Here is a 6,008-nt window from a genome sequence, read left to right on the forward strand (position 1 = left end):
AGTGAGATAAGCCTCTACATTTGTCCTCTAGCCATGCCTGCTTAGCCATTTTGCACTTCCTGTCGATCTCATTTTTGAGACATTTGTATTCCTTTTTGCCTGCTTCATTTACTGCATTTTATATTTTCTCCTTTCATCAATTAAATTCAATATTTCTTCTGTTACCCAAGGATTTCTACTAGCCCTCATCTTTTTATCTATTTGAGTCTCTACTGTCTTCACTACTTCATCCCTCAGAGCTACCCATTCCTCTTCTACTGTACTCCTTTCCCCCATTCCTGTCAATTGTTCCCTTATGCTGTCCCTGAAACTCTGTACAACCTCTGGTTTAGTCAGTTTATCCAGGTCGAATCTCCTTAAATTCCCACCTTTTTGCAGTTTCTTCAGTTTTAATCTACAGGTCATAACCAATAGATTGTGGTCAGAGTCCACATCTGCCCCTAATCTAACCTATTGTTGGCAATATCAACAATGTGTGACTAAGAGTGCAGTAGAAGGACGTCCATTGTATTGCGGCCTGTTCAATATGTGTATCATATTTCCGCATATATTTTATGCGGTCTGAATTGGAAGCTTTTGTTTCTGTGGCAACCATCTTCCATTAAGTCAATGAATTCACAGACTTTAAGTCAACTACCAATGCCATAGAAAACGGATTTTGTATGTAGAAAATAAGTACAGTGGACATCCGATGCACTTACTGTACCATACAAGGTGCAATAGCTACATGACGACCTCTACGACGAATTGGCAGAGTTTCTAAATGTATAAAAGAGAGTGTTCTTCTCAGGAAATAGACAAAAATTGTTTGGAACATAGCAAAAAGTCGGACAGGAAAAATGAATCAATAAAATGGAGAACTTTCTTTGAAGCTACCAGTAGATAATAAACTCATCAAATAGCCCAAAAATGAAGACACTTTTAATATATTTTGCAGTCAGTGTGTCAGTAGCAGATAAGTTGTGTGTGATTGCTTCCTTAGCAGATAGCAAGAGGTGGCTAAGAAATGCCTTCAAAAACAAGTTTGGCAAAATTTAACTAACGTAGGGAGGGTTATGGTAAGGTTTTAGCATGTGGTAAAATAATGAAATGTGGTTCAGATGAACATAGTAATATATTGAGCTACTTGTGTAATGAATCTTTTCACAGTGGTACCTTCCCAGACAGATTTAAGCATGCTGTTGTGAAGCAATTTCACAAAGAATGAGGCAGAACGTTAGTAAAAAATTTACCGACTCATTTGATTACTGCCAATATTTCCTAAAACTTCTATAATTTATAATAGACACTGTACATGCATAGTACGGGAAAACAAATTCATCAGTAATAAACAGTTCACATTTCAAAAAAGACTATCACTTGAATATGGTATAGGCTTATTTACTTTGAAATATAGTATATTGGAATCAATAAATCACCCACTACTAGCGTTAGAATTTTTTTGTGATGGCTAAGGTTTTTGATTGTGTGAACCATTATAGCCTACTAATGCAAAAGTTGGGCTGTTATGGAATAGTAGGCACAGCAGGTGTGTGGTCATTATAATAACTAAATGACAGAAAGCAATGTTTACCTGTCAGGCACTCAGAATGTGAAGCATTCAGACGTTGTATACCACAAGGTTCAATTTTTTTGTCCTCTATTGTTTCTGATATACATAACTGATCTTCCAGTTAGAGATTTCAGAAGATGCAAATTGTGCAGTTTTTGAGATGCTACAAGCTTGGAATATAAAATAATACTAGTCTGATTACTGAAAAGGCAACTAATGAAATATTTAAAAACATCAACAGGTAATTAAATGCAAATGGATTATCAGTGAATTTTGGCAAGATTCAGTACAGTGAATTCAGAACTTCCCACAGAGCAGGCCAGAAGGTATAAAAATAAGTTATGGACCGATCAAATACAAGGACTAGAAAGTGTCAAGTTTTTGGGACTACGGATGAATCACGAGCTCAACTGGGAAACACAATGTCTAGAAATGATGAAGCACCTTGGTTCAGCTATGTTTACAGTAAAAATAATGGGAAATTTATGTTTTAATGTCTGGTGTGTTGCTCATAGTGGTCATAGTAATTTGTTGAATGTGTTATCACTCACACAAAAAAGAATGTGATTCAAAGTAACTTCTGATGCTGAGTCACATGAACAAGTTAGGGAGTCTCTGACACCTTAGCTTGTGGAGGTGAAGGGTAGTTTCTGTGGTGGAAGGGTTCTAGGCATATCTCAGTAATTTTGCTTTTACAGCTTAATTTCCATTAAGCTAATTGAGTCTCTTCATTTTCTTCAAACTACTAACCCAATCATTTTTTCCACAGTCTTTTAACTCAATTGCCACTGCGGAGGGGGGGGGGGGGGGGGCGGGGGGGGGGGGGAGGGGGGGTGATGGGCCACTTCTGAACAGCACTGGGCAGCAGTGGAGGATCATGCAAGGAGCATACTGATGGTAGCTTAGTGAAACAATTTTAAAAATCAGTCACTTTGTTATAATTCATGTGACACTCATAGGCCACTAGACCATGAGGTATACACCCTGGGATGATGACACCCTCTGGTCAGCTATGTGTGCGACATAATTAGGCATGTTGCAGCTCTTTGTGGGTATTGTCATGTATATGGAAGATGACTGAAACACTTTCAGAGGGTTCCAGTGGGAAATACTGTTTCTGTGAGTGATGCCACAAGATGCCATGGTAGCTGCACCAGCATAGGAGGGAAAATGGCTGTACCATGCCAATCACGACCCACTGTCTGCTATAGTGAGCTTGAAAGTGGCCCACCAGTGGCGAAGCACAAGGCCAAGAAAGAGGGCTTGGTACTAGAAGATGGTGTGGTGGAAGCTGCTTGCTGACCCGTATTGTAGTTAGTGGCTGGTGTTGTCTCCTCGCCATAACAAGTCCGGCAGGCTGTGAAAATATCTTCTTAAAAGTGACAGCTATTTATACAGTACAGTGGCTCATTTGTTGTGTTACTGTACTCCTTCCAGTCATGTTCCTGACAACATTTCTGTGACCCCTCTGGAGAATCCACTTGGCCCATCCCGTAAGAACCCCGTCTTGCTCCTATGCTGGCAGGATGGTGGTGCAATGGTTGGTCTGTCTTGCAATGCATAAACAGCCACTTTGCTGTAACTGGTGTGCCAAAACCCTGCATTCACCAGCTGCCTATGGCTTCTGCAAATACTGCACTGCTATGGCTTCAAAGTAATGCTCAAAAAATAGTGGCAATGCTACATAACAAAGGGAGCACATTCATCATCTCACAACTACATGAGCACTTTGTCCATTAGATTCACACAAGGCAAGTTTATGGTTAAAGAAGAGTAGTCAAGAGCTTTGACTCTAGCTGTGAGTTAATTGTATTGAGAATTACCTATCTTTAACTGATGTCCTGGGCTTCTATGGCTAGTACCAGTTTAAATGTCTTACAGATACAAGATGACATTTACACACAGACTATTTAGGCTACTGCCTAGGTGCCTGCAGTACTATGAAGCTCATATTGCAAAAACTAAAAAAGAGATGTTTAAGTGTTAAAGAGGTGAATGTGATTATTTTGTATGGGCTTGTGTGTCTGAGTTTTTCAGTTGACTGCTGAAATGAATTAAGTTAGCATTCATCTCTGGAACCTCTGGCTCCCTCATGTCAGTTCCCAAATTCAGTTGGTAAAATCTCAAAGACTTTTAAAACAATGGTTAATGGAATTTCCGCAGCTTGAAATGAGTTCAGTAAATAACTGATGTCTTCCACACTTCATTACATCTGAACTAGGATCCATAAAATATCAAAGATGTTTACCTATTATTGGGATCAGTCACTTATGCTTAAAAATAGCAAGGAAAAAAGGTTATTTTCAGTACTGTAATTATTCAGAAACAGACTTTGAACCTCCACATTAGAAGACAGTTTCAACAATTTTACTTCACTCTGTTCTGAAAGTTATATTTTAAGATGACTGGGTTCCAGCAATGTTATAAGTACCTGTAGACCATTACTATGAATTGTATTCACAAATTAGCTAAAAATATTATTTAAAACTTTAAATCATGCAATGGAAACTCCAGGTAGGAATATTATCAGGTTCATCAGTAAAAGAGAGGTGGTGTGTGTGTGTGTGTGTGTGTGTGTGTGTGTGTGTGTGTGTGTGTGTGTGTGTGTGTGTGTGCCGGCCAGAGTGACCGTGCAGTTCTAGGCGCTACAGTCTGGAACCGCGTGACCGCTACGGTCGCAGGTTCGAATCCTGCCTCGGGCATGGATGTGTGTGATGTCCTTAGGTTAGTTAGGTTTAATTAGTTCTAAGTTCTAGGTGACTGACAGCCTCAGAAGTTAAGTCGCTTAGTGCTCAGAGCCATTTGAACCATTTGTGTGTGTGTGTGTGTGTCTGTGTGTGTGTGTGTGTGTTTGTCTTTTACTTGCAAAGGCTGTGGCTGAAAGTTTTATGTGAATGTCTTTTAATTCTGCCTGTCTGCAACTTGACTTACCTTCTTTACTGTGAGTAGTAATCTGCCTTTTCCTGCATTTGTGGTATTTAAAACTTTCAATTTAAGGCTGATTATTTGAGAAAGCATTAGGTTTGAATTAAAAATAGGTAAAATTTGTTTGGTTGCTAAATTCGGTTCGTTATGTTGAATTTGCCTAAGGAACATATTTGCTTGTAGCTGCAATAACTTATGTCACTTTTAAAATCAAAATAATGATTTTTAGCTGTAGAAAATAAATGTCATGACATCAATAAATTTGATACTTTAATGATTTTAGTTTTTAATCTCATGAATGACTACATCAAAAATCATCCAGTAAAATTTTGTAAAATTAAATAATTTATCTTAAATTTTATAAAATAGGATTTTAATTTGTGAATTGTCCTAAAATGCTAATTTTGAAGATTAATTATCGCAAAATTTCCCCTGGTACAGTCCACCCCACAAACTCTGCCTGGATGGCTACAGATATGGCCTTATACAGATTAGTCAAAAGTAACTGATCAAATATATGTGGAAAATGTGTGCTGTTGTCCTGATCAGCAAGCAGAATGATCACACTCCCTCCCTCAGAGTATGGCAGGGGTTATTCCAGTGACATAAACCATTACATAAGCTGTAGAGTTTCACAGGTTGCTTGGACTGAATAAAATCTTGAGCATATCTCACTAATAAGACAACAAGCCATCATTATAGTGCACAAATATCTGCAAACTTTATAAGGCTTTTGTAAAGAAATCTTTTAAATGCAATGAAATTTCTGCATTTTTTCTTAACTTGACAGTGCCTTACCAGTGCAAGTTCTGTAACTGTCTCATCAGGAATTTTCCCTTCATCTTATCTCTTAATGCCAAAACTGATGCCTTCATCTGATGGAAACTTTCTGTTTCAGATATGTTTTGAACTCAAGGAAATTTGACTTGTGAGTTAGTAAATTTTGTGTTTCATGTATCAATTACCCAATTTCTTTCAAATTGATGTAGAATGATGCATTTTATAGGCTACACATATCTCATTTGTTTGTGTGTGTGGCTACAAGCTGTGACAAATTAGTCTGTTCAGAATGAATTATCTCTCTGGAGAGTGCACTGATATCAAACTTCCAGGCAGATTATAACTGTGTTCCATACTAGTACCCAAACCCTGGGACCTTTGCCTTTCGCAGGCAAGTGCTTTACCACCTGAGCTACTCAAGTATGACTCACGACCCATCCTCAAAACTTTACTTCCACCAGTACCCCATCTCCTACCTTTCAGACTTCACAGAAGTTCTTCTGCAAAACTCGCAGGACTAGCATTCCTGGAAGTGCTAGTCCCACAATCATGTCCACTTTTGCATTTTGTTGTCCAGCTGAAACTGATGTCCATGCCAGTCTTTCTTAGGTCACCAATGACGTGAAAATTACCTACTAAATGATCCAGGTTGCACAGAGGATGTTTCAATGTTTCTGAAACAAATGAATGAAGCATAGTCTTTGTCTGATTGGCAATCTGGGGCAGGTATTACTGTCCAGAAAGATGATTC

The sequence above is a fragment of the Schistocerca piceifrons genome, chromosome 3 (assembly GCF_021461385.2).
Source record: "Schistocerca piceifrons isolate TAMUIC-IGC-003096 chromosome 3, iqSchPice1.1, whole genome shotgun sequence".
In the NCBI taxonomy this organism is placed as follows: Eukaryota; Metazoa; Arthropoda; class Insecta; order Orthoptera; family Acrididae; genus Schistocerca; species Schistocerca piceifrons.